This window comes from Bos indicus, chromosome 4 (assembly GCF_029378745.1).
Source record: "Bos indicus isolate NIAB-ARS_2022 breed Sahiwal x Tharparkar chromosome 4, NIAB-ARS_B.indTharparkar_mat_pri_1.0, whole genome shotgun sequence".
Classification (NCBI taxonomy): domain Eukaryota; kingdom Metazoa; phylum Chordata; class Mammalia; order Artiodactyla; family Bovidae; genus Bos; species Bos indicus.
Window position 1 is genome coordinate 95,757,117 of NC_091763.1, and position 21,457 is coordinate 95,778,573.

The 21,457-nt window shown below is 49.0% G+C and overlaps 1 long non-coding RNA gene across 1 annotated transcript; it reads right to left on the reverse strand.

The window, feature by feature from the left end:
- Positions 1 to 8,750: 8,750 nt before the first annotated feature.
- On the reverse strand, positions 8,751 to 11,262 carry LOC139182634 (uncharacterized). Its single transcript, XR_011566151.1, has 3 exons — positions 10,944 to 11,262; positions 9,848 to 9,968; positions 8,751 to 9,735 (listed from the first exon to the last, which is right to left on the reverse strand). It is a non-coding gene; the product is annotated as an uncharacterized lncRNA (long non-coding RNA).
- Between the last annotated feature and the right edge of the window lie 10,195 nt (positions 11,263 to 21,457).

Sequence of the window (21,457 nt, forward strand, 5' to 3'; positions counted from 1 at the left end):
GTTGTCGGGCAGTGTAGAGGCACTTCCCACCACTCTGCCCTGAGATTTCTTTGGCATCTTTTCTAAAATAGCTTGTTCTTCTTTCAATGCTGTGTGTTGCCTTTATACCTTTAATTATTTTGTGTATGTCTCATTATTTTGAATATTCTGATTTGTCTCTCTCAATTTCTCCTTTACCTGAAATTTTGGGTTTCTCATACCCTTGCTTGTTTTGTCTGCTGGTTCTTATTCAAGGCGACTGTTTCCTTATAATTTGGAATTGAAATTTTGGATTGTGACCTCTTATCTTGGGGGTAGGGGGGGCTTAATCTGAGGGTTAAGTACAGGTTCCTCCTGAGCTTCCTGGGTTATCTCTGGTCACGGATCCATTTCATGTTAATTCCTTTTTTTGGAGAGTCCTAGATCCCTAGTGTAATTTCAAATCCCTTTGTGAGTCACAGCCCCAGTGCCTAGAATTCTCAGCTGAGACTTCTCTACTTGATTCTAATAAACTAGGAACGAACAGATTAGTTTCCTTGAGGTCTCCCTGTGCTAGTGAGTGAATTTTTATAATCCATCTCTTTACTAAGGTTGCATCTCTTTGAGAGTTCTGGCTATATGCAGGGATCTTGGTTCCCTTGTACCAGGTAAGTGTCATTTCTGATGCTTGGATAGAGGATGGTCCTGGTTACTGAATTGAGCGGTGCAGACTTAACTGGGGCAGATTAACTGGGAGCAGCAGCAATGTCATCACAAACCATGAATTTCAGTTCCCACTTGATTTCTGGCACTGGAGAATCCGCCCTTACTTTTTCTTATGAGATCAGCTATACTTAAAATCCCTGGAGAAGGAAATGGCAACCCACTCCAGTATTCTTGCCTGGAGCGTCCCATAGACTGTAGCCTGTCAGGCTCCTCTGTCCACAGGGGTTGCAAGCGTTGGACACAACTTAGCGACTATACTAACACCATACTTACAATACTTTTTTGGTTATATTTTTTCCAGAATTTCAAGAAAAGTTTAGGTTAGTTTAATCCCCATCTCACTGGAATCTGAATCTAGGCCCTGCTGTTTACTTAATAGGAGTTATGCTTCTTGAGAAAGAGAAGAGAAGGGAAGAGAAGGCCAGATTGGTTGTGTTAATGTGTCAGTAGCCCTTTCAGTTCAGTTCAGTCCCTCAGTCGTGTCTGACTCTTTGTGACCCCATGAATCGCAGCACCCCAGGCCTCCCTGTCCATCACCAACTCCTGGAGTTCACCCAAACTCATGTCCATGGAGTCGGTGATGCCATCCAGCCATCTCATCCTCTGTCGTCCCCTTCTCCTCCTGCCCCCAATCCCTCCCAGCATCAGAGTCTTTTCCAATGAGTCAACTCTTCACATAGGTGGCCAAAGTATTGGAGTTTCAGCTTTAGCATCAGTCCTTCCAAAGAACACCCAGGACTGATCTCCTTTAGAATGGACTGGTTGGATCTCCTTGTAGTCCAAGGGACTCTCAAGAGTCTTCTCCAACACCACAGTTAAAAAGCATCAATTCTTTGGCGCTCAGCTTTCTTCACAGTCCAACTGTCACATTCATACATGACCACTGGAAAAACCATAGCCTTGACTAGACGGACCTTTGTTGGCAAAGTAATGTCTCTGCTTTTGAATATGCCATCTAGGTTGGTCATAACTCTCCTTCCAAGGAGTAAGCATCTTTTAATTTCATGGCTTCAGTCACCATCTGCAGTGATTTTGGAGCCCCCCCAAAAATAAAGTCTGATACTGTTTCCACTGTTTCCCCATCTGTTTCCCATGAAGTGATGGGACCGGATGCCATGATCTTCGTTTTCTGAATGTTGAGCTTTAAGCCAACTTTTTCACTCTCCTCTTTCACTTTCATCAAGGGGCTTTTTAGTTCCTCTTCAGTAGCCTTTTAGGGACAGGGGGCAGGAGGAGAAGGGGACGACAGAGGATGAGATGGCTGGATGGCATCACTGATTCGATGGACATGAGTCTCAGTGAACTCCGGGAGTTGGTGATGGACAGGGAGGCCTGGCGTGCTGCGATTCATGGGGTCGCAAAGAGTCGGACACGAATGAGCGACTGATCTGATCTGAAATGTTATCTGCTCCAAGGATCTTTTCTCTCATTTAGTTAAAAGAAATTTGAAAACTGATGTGTTTTTTTTTTTTTTTTTAGCACATTTTGGAGTTCCCTTATGAACAATTTCAAAATAAGTTGAAATAATTGCAAAAGATATAACTTCCAGTGTATCTGAAATATGTTCATTAAAAACTGTTACATCACTTTTTAAAATGGTAGAGATTTGATATCTATCTTCATTTATTCAAAATACACATACAATTTTATTTTTTGGCTGTACAACATGGTCTGTGGGATCTTAGTTCCTTGATCATGGATTGAACCTGGGCCCTCGGCAGAGAGAACACAGAGTCTTAACCACTGGACCACCAGGAAATTCCTGTACAAATTCTTTTCTAAGCGTTTGAAACTTTATATCATTTTTTCTTTAAGCTCATTTTTCTGTACCACTTTAAAATAATTTTATGATCTAATGCTTTGTCTTTATAAGTATTTTAAATGGTCTTATATTTCTCAGCAACACAAAGCAACATAAAGTTAAATTTTATTTCTTGTGATTTTAAATCCTTAAGTGTTGAACATTTTTCTGTATTGAGTTTTTTTTTTTTTTGCAATTATTATGAATAAGCTATGGATCAAAAGAACATAAATACATTACAAAATTTTATAAATAGTTAAATATTAAAAAAATGGAAATATTTCAGGAGGTAGATGGGACTGGCCAAGTCTCCCTGGGCAAATATTGCTATTTCTTGAATGAGACAGGAGTCAGTATATCTCACTTCTTTTTATTTTTATCATATGAGCACTGAACAACTTCATTCACATAAATAAGAGGATTTGGAAAAGAAGGATTTTTCATGCTACCTGTTGCTCAGTTCTTTAACTTTGTTTAAACTTTTTAAGCCCAAATTACATGGTCACATGGCGATTCAGCAGCAAAAATTATTTTTTGCAACCTATCACTTAGTTTGATTAGCTTCTCCTCTGATTTTTGAGCAAGGAAAGAATTGAAAAAAATCATGATTGACAAAAACCGAAGGCAGTCAATTTCTTTCTTTCTGGCTGTGCTGGGTCTCCGTTACTGCCCTCGGGCCCTCTCTAGTTGCTGCAAGCGGGGGCCCCCTCTGGTTGCCGTGTGCAGGCTTCTCATTGCGGGGGCCTCTCTTATTGTGGAGCATGGACTCTGGGCGCTCAGGCTTCAGTAGTTGTGGGGTTCGGGCCTAGCTGCACTGTAACATGTAGAATCTTCCCGAACCAGGGATCGAACCTATGTCCCAACCAACTTTATGTTGCTTTGTGCTGCTGAGGAGTATAAGACGATTTAAAGTACTTTTAAAGGCAAAGTATTAGATCATAAAATTATTTTAAAGTGTTACAGAGAAATGAGTTCAAAGAGAAAATGATACAGTTTCAATGTTTAAAAGGAAGTAGTAGAGGAATTTCCTGGCAGTCCAGTGGTTAGGACTCTGAGCTCTCACGGTCGAGGGCCCATGTTCAATCTCTGGTCAGGAGACTGACCAGACAACTGCACTGGCTGGTGGACTCAACCTCTAGACCGCCAGGGAAGTTCAAGTCACCTATTTTCTCATCACACAGTCCAGTGTTTCAACCTTGCTGTTTGGTCTGGTACCCTAGGGATTTTCATACCTGGAATCAAGCAGCGCACTGACGGTTTGGGTGGGTAGGAAGGGTGCCTTCCTTTCATAAAGTGGGATAAGGGAAACCGAGCAGAGGCCCCCGCTGCAGGTGTTTGCAGGTTGATCAGCTCTGGGGGGAAGCTGCTTGGAGGTTGAGGATCTGGAATGGAAAACCATTCCCTTGAGATTTCTAGGCCTGAACAACCCTTGGAGGGTTTTCCAGACCCTCAATTTGTTTTTTTTTTTTTTCCCGGAAGAAGAGGGCTTTGGAGCTTGATTATAAGCTCTATGAATGGGAACCACATCTGTGTCTGCGTGGTGCTCAGCAAGTTCAAGGTGGATGGTAATTAGCTAACATTTCTGGTGTGTTTACTGGCATATTAGCAACTGCCTTAGCTCAGTCAATCTGCACAGAACTCCACAAGGAGTTTCTTCCTGGCAATTTCATCTCACAGGTGAGGCGCTAAAGACTAGAGGGGCAAACAGCATGCTAAGGGTGCCTGATGGTGAATAGTAGGCTGGGGCCTGAACCCTGTGAGTCTGCCTAATATCGAAGAAGAAATGTGAGACCTCGGGGTGGCCTGACTCCCCTTCTCTTCTCTCCATTCAGGGAGAAAAGAGAAAAGATTGCTTCTTGGATAATTAAAAAATAATAGAATGGTAGTGTTGGAAATGACTTTTTAATGAGCAACCTGCTATGGAGTGACTTAGTTGGCTTTTCTCAGTTCTTATGCCTCATGTGTGAAACAGGGATGTGACGATGCTGGTAATGATGAGGATAAGGATGATGGTAAGGATAAGGATGGGTGGTGATGATGATGGTAGCAATAGTACCTACTGCATAAGGGAATAATTATCTCATAGCCAGTACTTGCCATTGCTGGACACTTAACTCGTTATTCAGTTTAGGCAAACATCCCTTGTCCATCTCCTCATCTACAAAATGCTCTCCTTATAATAAGCCTTCAGCTATTTGATGTTTAAATACCTCTTCCCTTTGTTGTCTCTTCTCCAAGATAAATCTCATGAATTCTTTGTCTAAATGGAATTTATAATGTTAAGACTTCTTATTTTCCTGGTCACTCTCCTCTGGATGTATTCTCATTTGTCAAAATGACTTTAAAAATATGGTACCCAGATTTTATCGCCATATTCCAGATGTGGTTTGACCAGGGCAGAGTGCTGTGAAATTGCTCTTTCCCCAGATCTTTAGGTGTCATCAAAACACTTAATGCTTTTCCCTGAGTGTCCTCACTCTTGACTCGATAAACTTCTATTAAGTTTACACCATTCACAGATTATGGTGCAAGTCGGCTGCAAACCCCACTTTCCAACCCATCCTACAGTCTGGCAGCAGACAGTATGTAACCTTCAACGTGGGACTGTACATTTACCTAGGTGAAATTTCGTCTTGTGAACCACAGTCCATATTCTAGTTTGTCAAAGTGGTTTTGAATCCTGATTCTGTTCCTTAAGGAGGAGAGCACAGCAATGATAGTGGAAGGTGAACAGGGGGGTTAGGAGACAGAGCAGTGAATGAATGGTGTTGCAGACATCCAAGGCAATTAGGTCATCGCTATTTTAAGTTCTTTTTGGTTGATAGCAATCCCTTCTATTATTTACAGACAGGTGAAGGATAGGCCTCCTCACACCCCTACTACACCAAGGTTTATAAGTTCTGTGATGTCCCAGCTCCCTGTTCCCTGGGCTTTCTTCTGTGCACTTTACATACTGGGGATGGATGGATGAAGCAACGCTTAGCAGAGCATTCAGCTATCTAACTGGGACCAGGTGACAGACCTCCGTAAGCACTGATGGAATCCCAAGGCCTGGGAGCTACTCTGAAAGGCACGGGCTACCGGGCTCCGTGGATTCTTCTCCTCCACTCACTCATGGGTGAGAATGCCCGTGAGGTCTTTTAGCCAATCCATGCATCTTGAACAGCATTCAGTTTAGCAACAAAAATATTTTCCAACATTCATTCTACTAATTAACCAAAATGATTAGTGTGGATCAGAGATTAAGTTGGCTGGAATGCTTGTCAGTAATTGTTGGGTGTGGGATGTTCATGAGAGCATTTCAAATGCTAACTGCCTGCTTCACATGCTAACTGCCTGCCTGTTTAATTCCATCATGTGCACATGTGCTCAGTGGCTTCAGTCGTGTCCAGCTCTTTGTGACGCTATGGGCCTGCCAGGCTCCTCTGTCCTTGGGATTCTCCAGGCAAAAATACTGGAGTGGGTTGCCATGTCCTCCTCCAAGGATCTTCCCAACCCAGGGATCGAACCCGTGTCTCCTGCATCTCCTGCATTACAGGCGGATTTTTTTTTTTTTAACTACTGAGCCACTGGGGAAGCCTGTGTATCTCCATTAAGGAACTTCAAATGTTAAATAACCTTTCCTGGGCTACCTATGGATGACTGTACTATATGTTACGGTAGGGGCTAATTTTATGTGTCAGCTAGACTGGGCCATAGGGTGTCCAGATATTTGGTTGAATGTTACATCTGAGTGTATCCATGCATGCTCAGTCACTTCAGTCATGTCCAACTCTTTGTGACGCTATGGACTATAGCACCCCCACCCCCACCCCCTGGGCTCCTCTCTTCATGGGATTCTTCAGGCAAGAATACTGGAGTGGGTTGCCATGCCCATCTCAGGGCATCTTCTTGACCCAGGGATCAAACCTGTGTCTCTTACATCTCCTGCATTGACAGGTGGATTCTTTACCACTAGTACCACCTGGGAAGGGTATTTCTGGATGAGATTAATATCTGGATTCAGTTCAGTTCAGTTACTCAGTCGTGTCCAACTCTTTGCGACCCCATGAATCGCAGCATGCCAGACCTCCCTGTCCATCACCAACTCCCAGAGTTTACTCAAACTCACGTCCATCAAGTTGGTGATGCCGTCCAGGCATCTCATCCTCTGTCATCCCCTTCTCCTCCGGCTCCCAATCCCTCCCAGCATCAGAGTCTTTTCCAATGAGTCAACTCTTCGCATGAGGTGGCCAAAGTATTGGAGTTTCAGCTTTAGCATCAGTCCTTCCAATGAACACGCAGGACTGATTTCCTTTAGAATGGACTGGTTGGATCTCCTTGCAGTCCAAGGGACTCTCAAGAGTCTTCTCCAACACCACAGTTCAAAAGCATCAATTCTTTGGCGCTCAGCTTTCTTCACAGTCCAACTCTCACATCCATACATGACCACTGGAAAAACCACAGCCTTGACTAGACGGACCTTTGTTGGCAAAGTAATGTCTCTGCTTTTAAATATGCTATCTAGGTTGGTCATAACTTTACTTCAAGAAGTAAGCGTCTTTTAATTTCATGGCTGCAGTCACCATCTGCAGTGATTTTGGAGCCCCCCAAAATAAAGTCTGACACTGTTTCCACTGTTTCCCCATCTATTTCCCATGAAGTGATGGGACCGGATGCCATGATCTTTGTTTTCTGAATGTTGAGCTTTAAGCCAACTTTTTCACTCTCCTCTTTCACTTTCATCAAGAGATTAGTACTGAGTAAAGCAGATTGCCCTCTTTAAGGTGGGTGGGCCTCATCCAGTCTGCTGAAGATCTCAGTGGAACAAAAAGGCTAAGAGGGAACTTCTGTCTATTTGAACTGAGACATTGATTTTTTTTTCCTGCCTTCAGATTGGAACTGAAAAGTGGGCTCCTCTTGGGTTTTGAGGTGGCTGGCTTTTGAATGGAACTTACACAGTGGGACCTGCTGGATATCCAGTTTGCTTGCAGACTTGGGGCTTCCCAGCCTCCATTGTGTGGGCCTACTCCATGTGATGAGTCTCTTTCTGCCTCTACCTCTTTCTATGTATGTATGTATCTGCCATAGGTTCTGGTTCTCTGGAGAATCCTCAGGAGTGTATGTGTTACCAGCTACACAGAAGTATTGTGGAGTAAGTGATAGCAAGATAGCAGATTGGGAGATGGGTGGTGGGTTTTCTTCCCATCTCTTGCTGCTAACTGGTTCGGCATGCCATAGTGGCCTGTGAGTATCACCATGGCCACGCAGAGGGGTCCCCTCTGGGCACCCATCCATCTGTTATGCAACAAGAGTGGTACCCATCCCACAATGTCACATGAAGCCTAGGTTAAGAGCTAGGCTTCTCTGGGAGTGAGGGTGGAAAAAGGGAGCATGCAACGCACAGTCCACACCATCTTCCCATCATCCCTGCAAAGAGCCATGGCAGGGTGGGCTCTGCTGGATGCGCAGCGGGGTTTTGCATTCCGACGGCCAGGGTCTGTCTTATTTCAGAGGCAAGTGTGAGCGTGATCCAGTAGCAGGCAAGGGAGCCCTTACTGCCTGACATAGGGGGTCCAGGTTTCCTGCTCCAGCTGTTACTGGGAGTTTTCTGGGAGCACCAGTTGTTTAGCCCCTGGAGACCTGGGGTGTCCGGGGAGTGGCAGCTCCTCTGCCACGGGTGGGGGGAGCAGGGAGGACATCCACTATTCCCATGAGAAGTGGGCTTGGGTGCAGCACTTTGCACTGGGAGAAGTAGGGGGAGGGGCACTTCCAGCTGGCTTGGTGCCCAGGAAACCCAGAGTGGGGTCTTGGGGTCACAGTATTGTGACTGGGATGGCTCTGCGCCTTCCTGGGCTCAGTCTTCTCATCCTTAGGGATGATGAGATCAGTTTTTGGTTTCTTTTAGGCTCTTCACTCTAAATGGGGATGGAGGCCTACTTCCTCTAGGGCACAGAGACTCGATATAGATATGTGTGCATGTCATGTCCGACTCTTTGTGACCCTGTGGACTGTAGCCCACCAGGCTCCTCTGTCCAGGGGATTGCCCCAGCAGAATACTGGAGTGGGTTGCCATTTCCTCCTCCAGGGGATCTTCCTGACCCAGGGATCGAACCTATGTCTCTTGCTTCTCTTGTATTGGCAGGTGGATTCTTTACTGCTGTGCCACCTAGGAAGCCCGGACACAGAAATGGTGTGTGTCAAATATATAAACTCCCTCAATTCAAAATATTGAATAATTTTCCTTTAAATTTTCTTGCACAAATGAGTAGCAGGTAAATTTTAATATTTTGCTAGTAATGATGCTCAGTGATTAGAAGGTGGAAAGAGATTTAAAGAAATACTCAGAAAATAAAATGGATAAAGGCTTCACTTGCTGAGTGACTCAGAGCATTTGTAGAACAATGATGTTCCTGTCATTTTCTTGTGCTCATTAAAATAGGCATGTGGAGATTTGGGGTCCATAGAGTTCTGTCTTTTCTCCGTAAAAGCGTCGTGTTTGTTTTACTTCTCCGTGCGACTGATTTTGGAGATAGATGGCCCTTTTCAAAAGTGTAGATCTTCTTGACTTCAGAACAGTGATACATTCAATCCTCACATTTTCATGACCAAATGGGGCACAGGATCGCGGATACATGTTGCCTGCTGGCTCGTTTTGGCGGTGCTGGGGGAGAAGCGGCAGGCTGTGGGGGGTGGGATATGGATGTAGCGTATCGATCTGGTTACCGTGCAGTTGAGTAATTATGAGGGCATCATTTTTCTGCACTCGGCCAAAATTGCACGCAGAGCAGTCTGACGGTGCCCATTGGTCTGGACCATTTTTCTTTATCAAAGCCACGGTGTTTGTCTCCTTTCCCTCGAGACTCATTTCAGAGGCAGATAACTTACTTCTAAGGTACAGATGTACCCCTTTTAACAGTCCCTCAGAAATCTCTCCTCAACTTTTCCTTCCCCGCATCTGGCAGAGTGTCCTGAGTATAACAGGCAGTCAATAAATATCTGGTGTGGTTGATGATGAGGGGGAGAGAAATTGAGGAAGTCTTTCATGGGTTTAGAATGGTGATGCTGTGCAATAGATTGGTGCGAGGGGTTGCTGGAAACATCCGATGATGACTGCTACAGCCCTATCTCCCTCGGTGAGCCTTTGATTGAACGGCGATAAAGGTATCATTTTGCTGCATTAGGAGGAAAAGGTATATGGAGATTTGACGTGCATGGTGTTTCATAACTTTCCCTTTCATCTGAGGCTGAATCATTTCTGAAATGGAGACCTAAATTTTAAGGCACAGAACATTTCAAGTTAAACATCCTTGAGAAAGCTCACTTCATGTTTTTTTTTCCCTGCCCCAAATGGGGAGTAAGAATATAGAAGAAACCTGTTACCTTTTGATAATGGCACTTCTGAGTCAGAGCATGGGGAGGGGTGGCTGCGGAGGGCCGCCTGACATCGCTGGCTTGTTTTTGTTTTTGATGCATTTAAGGGCTGGAACCCAGACAGTGGAATCTGCAGAGGGCGATGGTAGGGGGAAGCTGGAGGGTGATTTTGGGAAATGAGGATAAAGGGAAATCCTGCAGAGTGACATTTCTTGAAGCCCCATCATAAGACACACACTGTTCCAAAGAATAGGAATCCAAAGATGCTTATGGTCTCTGTTCCCAAGGAGCTCCTGGTGACGTGAGCGACATGGACCATGAAGCAAACGCTTCCAGCACAGACAAGTCCAGGGTGACACAGAAGGGAGTGCTGGACGGTGTGAAAGTGCAGAGGATGGGAACCTTATGCAGTTCAGGGGAGTCAGAGAAGCTTCCTGGGGGAGGCATATTTGCATTGCTGCTGCTGCTGCTAAGTACCTTCAGTCGTGTCCAACTCTTAGCGACCCCATGGACTGCAGCCTACCAGCCTCCTCCGTCCATGGGATTTTCCAGGCAAGAGTACTGGAGTGGATCGCCATTGCCTTCTCCGATATTTGCATTGAGTCAGTAACAGATGCTATGAGTTAGTCAGGCAAAGGCAGTGCGGGGCAAAGGTGGTGTAGGCTGGAGGGGGTGTTCTAGCAAAAAGAGAAGCACATGTGAGGGATATAGCAAGAGAGGTCGTGGCAAGGTGATTTTGGATCCAGGGAGAGGAGAGGTCCTGAAGAAGAGATGTCTGAGGGGGAAGTTAGATGCAGAAGTGAAATGACAGAAGCAGAAAAGGACAGCCTGTCTCAGCACCTCCTTTCCGCTGCCAATTTAATGCCAGGCTGGTCCTCCATCCTCACAGCCCACATTCTTTGCCTTGGCTGCACAGCATGCAGGATCTTAGTTCCCCAACCAGGGACTGAACCCTCACCCCTTTGCACAGGAAGTGTGGCATCTTAACCGCTGGACCACCAAGGAATTTCCGTCATATCCCACATCCAATCAGATACCAAGTCCTGTTGGACTTACCTGCAGGATCCTTCTAGGACCTACCATCACCGCGCCTCTTCACACTCACCTCCAACTTCATCCTCTCTGGCCAAGACCCTGACAGACCCCACCAACAGAGGGACCATAAATAACAGCAGCTGAAACACCCGAGAAGTCCATTTCTCTTTCACCGGGGACTGCCGTGTCAGCACAGCAGCTCTGTGGTGCCTGGCACACAGCGTCTTCTGGGTCCTCACTCTGCTGGTTCTGTGATGTTGCCTTTGTTGGTGAGACACCAGGTACCATAGAAGCTTAGCTGCAGGCCAGTCGGTGGAAGAAGCGCAAGCGGAAGGGAAGGCATGCTCCCTCCTTGAAAAGCATCACCGAGAAGTTTGCACAAGTTCTTCTCACATCTCCCGAGCCACATGGTCCCACCTGTCAGCAAGGAGAGTCAGGGAATGTAGTTTTACTTAGGGTGCCCAAAAATTAAGTGATAAACTCAGGGTTCAACTAGTGAAAGAAGAGAAGGGTTATCGAGGGACAGCTGGTCACCCACTCCTTGTCTTGCCCTCTTTGCCCACTGTTTGCAAAACTCTGAAGGTGAAGGTCTTGGCATCCTGTCTACTATAAAACCACTCAGCTCTGTGTCCACCTCTCTGGGAACACGCTTGTTCCTGGGTGAGCCTCCAGGCTCCACTTGTTTGCTTGGGCTCTGCTTTTTGCTGGAGAAACAACAGAATATGATGCGAGGAAGATGAGACCAGAGTCAGATAATTCTGTAGCTATGGGACCAGGGGCTAGCTCTTCTAGCTCTGAGGCACTGTCGTCTGTACACTTTGGATAATAATTTAACTGGAGGACAAATGTAGATGATAACATAGGGAAAGGTGGTGTCCAGTAGATGTCAGTCATTACAGTAGCCTCCCTGCCCCACTCCCCTCGGGTGACACTGGTCACCCATCAGCTTGTGACTCTAATCCTTTCCCCACAGAGCTCCCCTCCAGGGGCACCTGGTTCACTGTCCTCATAAAGTTAAGCACCCCGTATCCTCTACTATGATGACTTTTACCCACATCCACCTTCCCTGGCAGACTGAACTCTGTGGTCCCCACTGCCGCCAGAAAGATGCCTGCTAAAAGCAGGGGTCCATGTCAGTTAAACTGAAGTGGGTTGAATCAGGGCCAAGAAGCAGGTCATGCAGACCCAGAGGAGCAGAGGCTCAGAAACAGGAGCTGGTGCTCACGGCTGGGCGTCGTGCTCACTGCTGGATGTCTGGGGGCCAGCTCAGCTCTTACTGGAGGTCCATGCCTTTGGTGGGTGAGGTGGTCAGATTGGCAGGCAGAAGGAAGAGATGAGATCCAGGCAGGGAGACCTGGAGAGATAGGGTCACAGTGCAGGGAAAGCCCACCCATATCAGGCAGGGTGTCAGCCCTGTGGAAGGAGGCAGTCCCTGAGTGCCGGGATCAGAAAGGAGGGGTCCTCGTTTGCAGGAGGAGGAATAGGGAATAGAAATGAGAGAATAGAAGGAAAGGCTCCTTCCCCATCAGTCTGGCCCTGGCGTAGGGTTCAGGAACAGCATCCTGTGGGGAAAGAGCAAAGACTGGCAAGGTGATGGGAGGAAAGGCGATTTCTGCATTTCAGTTGCACAGGGATGTGGTTGCACTGCTACAGCTTGTCCAGCAGAGGGCAGGAGAGGCCCACGCATGAGGCTCAGACAGCGTGGGCTGTAGAGCTCCCGGAAGGTCTTTGGCCTTGGCTGCCGGGGCTGGGAGATCAGGAGAAATGATGGGGAGGAAAAGTCTTCGGCCAAGTCTTCTTTCAGAGACACTGTCTAGACAGGCATTTCTCAGCCCCTGGGCTATACAGAGCCTGGGAAATGCTGTGAAACATGGTCACCTATGCAGAGGGTTCATTTAAAAGGTGACCCCAGGCAGTGCCAGTGAGCCCCAGGTTCTGAACTGCTGGTTTGAGCCTCCTCACCTGTCCGTCGTCTTCTAGCCCATGGTTCAGAAACAGAGATGATCTGTCCGCCCTCCCTAGCCTGGGTTGTTTCCATGGAAGGACATTGGTTTATGAGTGACGTTAGTGTGGGTGGAGTCCCACATCCCAGGCTCCACACCTCAGATCTTAGGACCTCAACGTGTCTCCGTGACGGCATCAATCAAACCCTCTCCCGCCCCTGCAAATGGCGAGAGGACCCTGTCCTGGCGTCCAGTTGTGGGCAGTCAAGTGGGGGAGCTTTGAGCTGACGTCCCAGTCAGGCTCTGGTTGGGACTTAGCCTCATCAATCTGAGACTCAGTTGTCACTTCCGAGAAGCGGAGGCTTGAAAACCAGCCCTTTCGCAGCTCCCTTAGGCATCTGAAATGAAATAATTGCATAAACACTCTTCGGAACGGTGAAGTGCCACAGCTATGGGATTTTTTGTCACCAATCATCTGTTTCAGGCGTGAAGGTTCTGTGAGGACAAGGATGGAGTCTCATCCATCCCTCTGGCTGTCTGGGGCTGAGTGCTGTCTTAGCTGTTGGAAAGCAGTCCCCGAGGAAGGCGTGGGCAGTGAGCGCCGGCTCCTTAAGGGACAGGGTCGGGTGGGGAAGTGGATGAGACCAAGACTGCTGCCCAGGTGCGACCTGAGACCGTGGATGTCCAGAGGGCAGGAGCTAAAGAGCCTAGAGTCCCCACGGAGGTGGCGCCTCCCGCTGAAAGCGTTTCTGGAACCGACTTGGCACATTTGCAGGCTCATGATCCCTGGGTCGGGTAGATCCCCTGGAGGAGGGCATGGCAACCCACTCTAGTATTCTTGCCTGGAGAAGCCCATGGGCAGAGAAGCCTGGCAGGCTACAGTCCATAGGGTCACACAGAGTTGGACATGACTGAAGCGACTCAGCATGCATGCACACACGCAGGTAAGCTCATCTGGCCCAGGTTGGCAGGGAGGGGTCAGGGATGGCAGGTGTAGGCCAGGCTCCTAGTGCTGGAAACGAGCCCCAGAGCTGCCGCTGCTGGGAGCTGGGCTGTGTTTTCTGCCAGGCAGCCCCTCTTTCTAGCTGGTGGGAGCATCTGATTGTAGCCCCTGCTTGGAGAGACCACTCCATAGCTCATGAGGGTTCTGAATTCCTCAACTTGTCTTCCTTCTTCCTTGAGAGCAGACGTGTGTGGGGGCGTTCATAGGCTCCGACAAGTCCCATTTCCTCACTAATAAATATTCCTCCTCTCCTCTCTGAGCACTAAAAAAAAAAAATCCAGAGGATGAACAAGTCGCCCATTTGTCACCTGCTCCTCCGACCAGACTGTAGGATACATTTTGCTGTTGCTTGTGGCCGACTCAGAGAAGCAGGGATGAAGGATGCGTTTGTTTCTTTCCAATCAGTTTAATTCTGCTTGGAAAGGCCAGCCCTGTGCTTGACCCTGGCCTGGTGAGAGCCGGGGGAGGTGCAGGAGGAGGCGGAGGGCAGTGCTGGGCAGGGGGCTCAGGCAGGAGACCAGGAAGCAGGGAGGGTGGGGAGAGTGTGGATAGAGGTTGCCGACACTGATCAGGGGATGCTCTGCCCCCCAGGGAGAAGACAAGAAGGTTCCCAAACTGAAAGGATGTGGGCTGGTAGAGAGCCCAGAGCCTTTGGCTACCTTTACCTAAGGACCGTGGCTCCTCCCTAGGGATGGCCATGCTGGTCACTTGGTACAGGATCGTGATGTCCAGTAAGCAAACCATTCGCGCTCCAGCCTTGCAGCCACTAGCCCAGGATGTCTGCATCCTATGGGCTGTCCGGGGAGGAGGGGTGGTCTCCGTGCTCTGAGATGCTTCTGTTTTCTCTGATCTTTGCTCATCCCTACTGAAGGTGCTTTTCAGCCTTTTACAGAGAACTCAGACTGTGGCCAGATCCGGGCCTCTCCTGGACCACACCTGGCCATAGCCAGGTGACAAGCCGGGCCTTGGCAGTGTGGGGGCGTGTGTTTTTGTCAGGATGGGACCTTGTAATCACAGATGTTCTGGGACCTCTCACAGGGGTCCCAAAACAGTTGTTTAAATGATCTTTCAGAGCCCTGGGCCAGGAAGGCAGACCCCATGTTGGGGGTCTCATTTCGCACCTGGCTGTGTGATGTGGGTAAGACCCCTTGGGTCTCCTCCTTTCTCATCTGCAAAGTGGAAGGAAACCCACCCTGCCCTGTCTTGCCCTTCGGGTTGCTCAGATTCGGGGTGGTTATCCATGTACGTGAGTCCCTCTGGGTCCCTTGAAGAATGTCTACATGGAGTTGTTGTTACGGTTACTCTTCTGGGGGGCTGGGGACCTCCCTCTCTCTGCTCTCCTTCCCCCTCTCATTTTCTGGGCTGCCTGTTCCCACTCTGCAAGCTGGCCCCTCTCCTGGACATGGCCAGTCCCACAGCCCCAGTAGGAGCCATCGAGCCAGTGTCTTCCTGGGTGAGGCTGAGTGGAGGAAGGGAGGTTGTCCTGGCCTGTGCTGTCTTCTTTGACCTCAGCCTGGAATATTGTGGGACTTCCCTGATAGCTCAGTTGGTAAAGAATCTGCCTGCAATGCAGGAGACCCTGGTTCGATTCTTGGGTCAGGAAGATCCAAACCCCTGGAGAGGGGATAGGCTACCCACTCCAGAATGCTTGGGCTTCCCTGTGGCTCAGCTGGTAAAGAATCTGCCTTGCAATGTGGGAGACCTGGGTTCGATCCCTGGGTTGGGAAGATCCCCTGGAGAAGGGAAAGGGTACTCACTCTAGTATTTTGGCTGGAGAATTCCATGGACTGTATAGTCCATGGTATATTCTGAAAGCTGCCAGCAGGGGGCAGTAGCACCTCACACCTTGACCTCTCACCTGCGCTCCCTCGCTGGGACCAGAAGGCCCAGTCGGTGAGCATGTGTGCAGCAGGCAGGTCAGGAGTGAATTGCCGACCTGGGCTGAGTGTGATGGGCTAGCTGAAGGCCTGGTGTCGCAGGACCACCTGAGAGCCAGGCCTGGAAACAAGTGCTGACCTTTTTGGAGAGCAGGAGCTTGGGAGGTGATGTCCTGGATGATGCTGACCAGCAGCGAGGCCCCCCCACCTCCACCCCCGTGCCGTCCTCAGGGGCTTGCTTGTGTCCACTGAGCTCCCTGCCCCAATGGAGGGGCCACGAGGCAGCTCAGATGAGCACAGAGGATGGGATGGGAGCAGGCATGTGGGTCACCCGGCCGGGCCCTCCATGGCACCCTGCTGAGCAAGGTGCCCACAGCACCCCAGCAGGCCTGGAGGCAGGTCCCCTGGCCTGGACCCCTGCCCCCTGCTCAGACCCCTGCCCTCCTGACATGAACCCCGGTTCCCTCCTGGCCCTGCTTCCGGGGCCCCTGCTCCTGCACTCAGCCATCTCCCTTCCTCTGCACTCCTGGGTGCTGCCGAGTCAAGAGTGAAAGTGGTGCCGGGTTCCTTCCCAGCAGTTATCCGGCTCCCTCAGCATCTGGATGTTGTCACAGGATGAGGCTCACTGTCCACAGGAACTCGGTCCAGGGCTTCTAGGGATTTGCAGCACCGCCCCCTACCCCTGAGTTGGGACGGAACAACGTGGACTTGTGTTTCGGTTGTGTTTTGCCCATAGGGGTTTTTTGAGGGCTCAGGGGGGCTTCAGGGCGAGGGCAGTATCGTTGTTTGCAGTTGTCATTGTTCCCTCCTCCATCAGAAACAGCAGGCAGTCACATCCTGAGCCTTGGCAATCACTTGGCTTCCCAGGGGTGATGGCAGGATCACTCTCACAGGATCTGTCTCCCCAGAAAGCAGGAATCACATGCTGTCTTCTCACACCTGACAAATACTCAGTGCTGTGGAATATTCTGGGATGAGGGCATCGGGGTGTCTTGTTTTCTCCACTCTTATGCTTTCTGGTGTGACTGCCATTAAATTACTCATAGAGTAGCATGCATTCACTTCCTCATCGGTTCACTGGTATTTATTGAGCACCTACTATGCACCAGGGCTTCCCTTGTGGCTCACCTGGTTAAAGAATCCGCCTACAATGGGGGAGACCTGGGTTTGATCCCTGGGTTGGGAAGAGCCCCTGGAGAAGGGAATGGCTACCCACTCCAGTATTCTGACCTGGCGAATTCCATGGCCTGTATAGCCCATGGAGTTGGAAAGAGTCAGACATGACTGAGCAACTTTCACTACGCACCAGGTGCCTTTTTTTAAGTTAGTGAGGGGGATTGGTGTCCCATTTCAGGTCCCATGAATAGTCTCGAGCCGCCCTCCTCTAATGAGAGCCAGCTGTACTCCAGATGTGGGGCTAGAAGGGTGAGCAGGACAGAGCCAGGGGACAGAGCTGGGCATGTATGTAGCACGGTAGAACGGGGAGGAGAGATGTTACAGATCTGGGAGGAGGAGGACAGATCAGGTAGGAGGCAGGACAGAGTGGGGAAGGAGACAGGATGCATGGGTTGGCTGGCCTGGGGACAGGCAGAGGGAAAGAGACAGGGACAGGGAGGAGGGGCAGGGCAGGCACGGCGTGGGGAGAGGCAGTGAGGAACACTGGGCAGACGGGGGCCAGGGCTGGAGTGAGAGGTCTCCGGAGAGTCTGCAGTTCAGGTTCGGCACTGGGATCCCTGAGCAGGAAGTGATGGGGCACAGGTCAGACCCAGGGCCCAGCGCCCTAGAGGTCACAGCGATGACTGGCACCTGCCTGGGGGTGTATCCCTGAAAGCCAGACCGTCAGTGTGCGGGGGCGGGGGCGGGGCGGGTGACCAGGTTCTCCGGGAATAACGTCATCAACACTCAAAGCCCCTGCCTTCGCGGAGCTCCTTCTGAAAGCAGAATGAGTGCAGGGTCAGTGAGGAATGATGTTCGTCTTCCGGCCTGTCCCTGCTCTAGGCAATTCCCCTCCATGCTCCCTGGCAGTCTTCAGCTAGGCTGTGTCCGCCTTTCTCTCATCTAAGTTTCACCACATACTAGCTCTGGGTCTCTTTCCTGAGGATTCCCCTGGCTGATAGGAGAAATTTGAATAAGTTACAGTGTTAAAGACTCTTAATGACTCAAAGGATGATGCCTTCCAGGTAACCTGTATTCTCTGGAATCATAAAACCTTAAGACTAGAACCGCAGGCAGCCAGGCAGGGCCAGTGGGAGGATAATGTGGGAAATTTGGGCTCAAGGTGTGTCAAACTTCACCCTGCAGGTGGCCAAGCTGTCTGCTTAGAGGACCAGCTCCTCCTTGTCCATGCATCGGCACCCCATCTTCAGGATCTCCAAGGACATCTCCGGGGGAGTGGGTTCTACTCTTCTCTCATTGGTTCTAAGGTTCCTAAGAGACACACGGATACCCTGATGCCTAAGGGCCCTCTCCCTCCCTCCTTCCCCCACTGAGTGGTGTCCCCTTCCAGCCCTGGTAGAGGTAGACAACATTTGAAATTTTTTCTTTATTTTGTGAATATTCTTTCCAAGTCTCTCTTTCAGCTCTTTCCTCCTCAAGTTCAAAGAAAATCAGGTTCCTTTAACCTTTCCTCAAGCATCTTGCTCTTTAATCCCTAATCATTTTTGCAATTTCTGTCCTCTAAATCTTTTCCAGTTCTTGCTTCTCAAGTGAAACCTTAAATTGGACATCTTAGGAGTTTGGGGATTTTAATGGGGTGATTGCTTCTTGGTTCTCATCTAATGTTCCCACATAATAATGATAAAAAATGAATGTTTTCATTTTTTTCTCCCATCTGTCAGGTTGCAGAGTTTCTTGTATGTATCTTAATTTGATCTTCATAACAACTGCCTTGTGAGGAGGCCATTATCATTCCATTTTACGTGACAAAAACTGGGCTCAGAGAAGTTAGGTCATTTGTCCAAAGTCACACACACGGCTAGTAAGAGCCAGGTAGGGGTTGCGGAATAATGCTACCAAAGCTGACTTTTGTAAATGTGGAAATTTGTTATGAGTCCAATTTGAAAGTCTTAATAATTCATGCAAAGGTTTTGCACTGTGCTTTATACAAAATCCACATTTGTTTTGCTGTAAAAATAACATTTATTATTTTGATGAGCTTCAGGATAGAATTGATGCTCTGGGGAGACAGGCCATGTCTAGGCTGTGGCCTCAGGTCCCCAGGGAACACCTATGTACACCCCTGGGCTTCACACACCCCAAAGGGAAATTTCTGCTCTCTGAGTCCTGAGACTTATCTTCTAGCATCTCCACATAGCTGGACAACTTTATAGGTGTCTTTTCTTCTAGAGCACCAGTTCCTCAACTTCTAAGATGGGAAAGATTTTTTTCTTAGAGCCGTTTTGAAGAGAATGTGAAATAATAGCTATGAAAGGACCTGTGAAGTGCAAAAGCATAGCATTCTTGGTGAACATTTGCATTTTGACATCAGAGGCCGTTTGGGCTATGCTGAGCCTCTGATTTATTCTAGCCCTAGATTTATTTTACTACATTTGGATAGATTTATTTTACATAGAGTTTCCCGCCCCCCCCCCTAATGTTTATTTGGCTGCACTGAGTCTTAGTGGCAGCACGCAGGATTTTTCAGTTCAGTTCAGTTGCTCAGTTGTGTCCAATTCTCTATGACCCCATGGACTGCAGCACGCCAGGCCTCCCTGTCCATTACCAACTCCTGGAGTTTACTCAGACTCATGCCCATTGAGTCGGTGATGCCATCCAACCATCTCATCCTCTGTCATCCCCTTCTCTTCCCACCTTCAATCTTTCCCAGCATCAGGGTCTTTTCAAATGAGTCAGTTCTTCACTTCAGGTGGCCAAAGTATTGGAGTTTCAGCTTCAGCATCAGTCCTTCCAATGAATATTCAGGACTGATTTCCTTTAGGATGGACTGGTTGGATCTCCTTGCAGTCCAAGGGACTCTCAAGAGTCTTCTCCAACACCGCAGTTCAAAAGCATCAATTCTTTGGCGTTCAGCTTTCTTTATAGTCCAATTCTCACTTCCATACATGACCACTGGAAAAGCCATAGCCTTGACTAGATGGACCTTTGTTGGCAAAGTGATGTCTGTGCTTCTTAATAGGCTGTTTAAGTTGGTCATAACTTTCCTTCCAAGGAGCAAGCGTCTTTTAATGTCATGGCTGCAGGCCTGTGAACTCTTAGTTGCAGCATGTGGGATCTAGTTCCCTAACTAGGCATTGAACCTGGACCCCCCGCATTGGGAGCGCTGGGTCTTAGCTACTGGACCACCAGGGAAGTCTCTTATATAGAATTTCCATTTAGCCCCATCTCCATTTCCCAGAGTCCAAATGAAGTCTTTGTTTCCCTGACTTGATTCCTATGCCTGGTTAATAGGATTTCCCTCCGAGTGGGGAGTGGGGCATGGGTGGCTACAGGGCAGAGGGGGTGTCCCTGCCCATGAGAGCAGACATAGGGGCTCCTAAAGTTGGGACTGTCACAGAGCTCTCACCCTGCCTGAACAGAAGCATCTTTCAAGTCCACATATGGAGCGTTCCATGCAGTGAGGCTCTTTATGGAGACAGGAGATGATTCCACATGCAGCAGTCAGTGAACGTGTATACAGTGCCTGCTCTGAGCTGGATACCGTTCTACGGTTTGAGGGATATCAGTGAGCCCAGCGGACGATTCCTTCCCTCAGGAGTTTGGATTCCAGTGTGTATGTACATACAGTGTAAACATAAGTAAAGCGGTGTCTGACTCTTTGTGACCCCGTGGACTATACAATCCATGGGATTCTCCAGACTGGAATACTGGAGTGGGTAGCCTTTCCCTTCTCCAGGGGATCTTCCCAACCCAGAGATCGAACCCAGGTCTCCCGCATTGCAGACGGATTGAGCCATTAGGGAAGCTGCTGCTGCTGCTAAGTCACTTCAGTCGTGTCCGACTCTGTGTGACCCCATAGACAGCAGCCCACTAGGCTCCCCTGTCCCTGGGATTCTCCAGGCAAGAATACTGGAGTGGGTTGCCATTTCCTTCTCCAATGCATGAAAGTGAAAAGTGAAAGTGAAGTCGCACAGTCGTGTCCGACCCTCAGCGACCCCATGGACTGCAGCCTTCCAGGCTCCTCCGTCCATGGGATTTTTCAGGCAAGAGTACTGGAGAGGGGTGCCATTGCCTTCTCTGATTAGGGAAGCTATGAATAAGCAAATTACAGAGTCTGTTGGAGAGAAAGAGGACAGGAAGCAGAGTTAGGGGCTTTAAGGAATGTTGGGTGGTGGATGCTACCTGAAAATGGGAGTCAGGATGAGCCCTCGCCAGGAAAGTGAGGTTTGCACGGCCTCCTGCAGGTCTCCATCTGGAGTCAGTCAAATGGATGTCTGAGGGAAGAGAGGTCCAGCCATGGGACCAGATGGAGCAAAGGCATTGAGGCGGGAATGGACCTGGTGTGTCTGAGGAGAATCAAAGCAGTGGTGTGGCTGAGGCGGACAGGAGGTGAAGAATAGCAGAAGAGATGCGAGGGGACTAGGGGAGCGCACAAGCTATCTAGAGCCTCCTTGGCTTGTCCTTTTAAGTGAAATGGGAGCTTCCTCAGGGTTGCAGACAGAGACATGACGTCATGTGACATCTTTCCAGCTTAGCCATGCCCACATCCCACGCTAGTTCTCTGGGTGAAGTTCACAGGTTCTGGGAGTCAGGAGGGAAGTAGTTCTGCTGAAGCCACGTGGTCCGAGAGTGGGGAGAGGCGGTT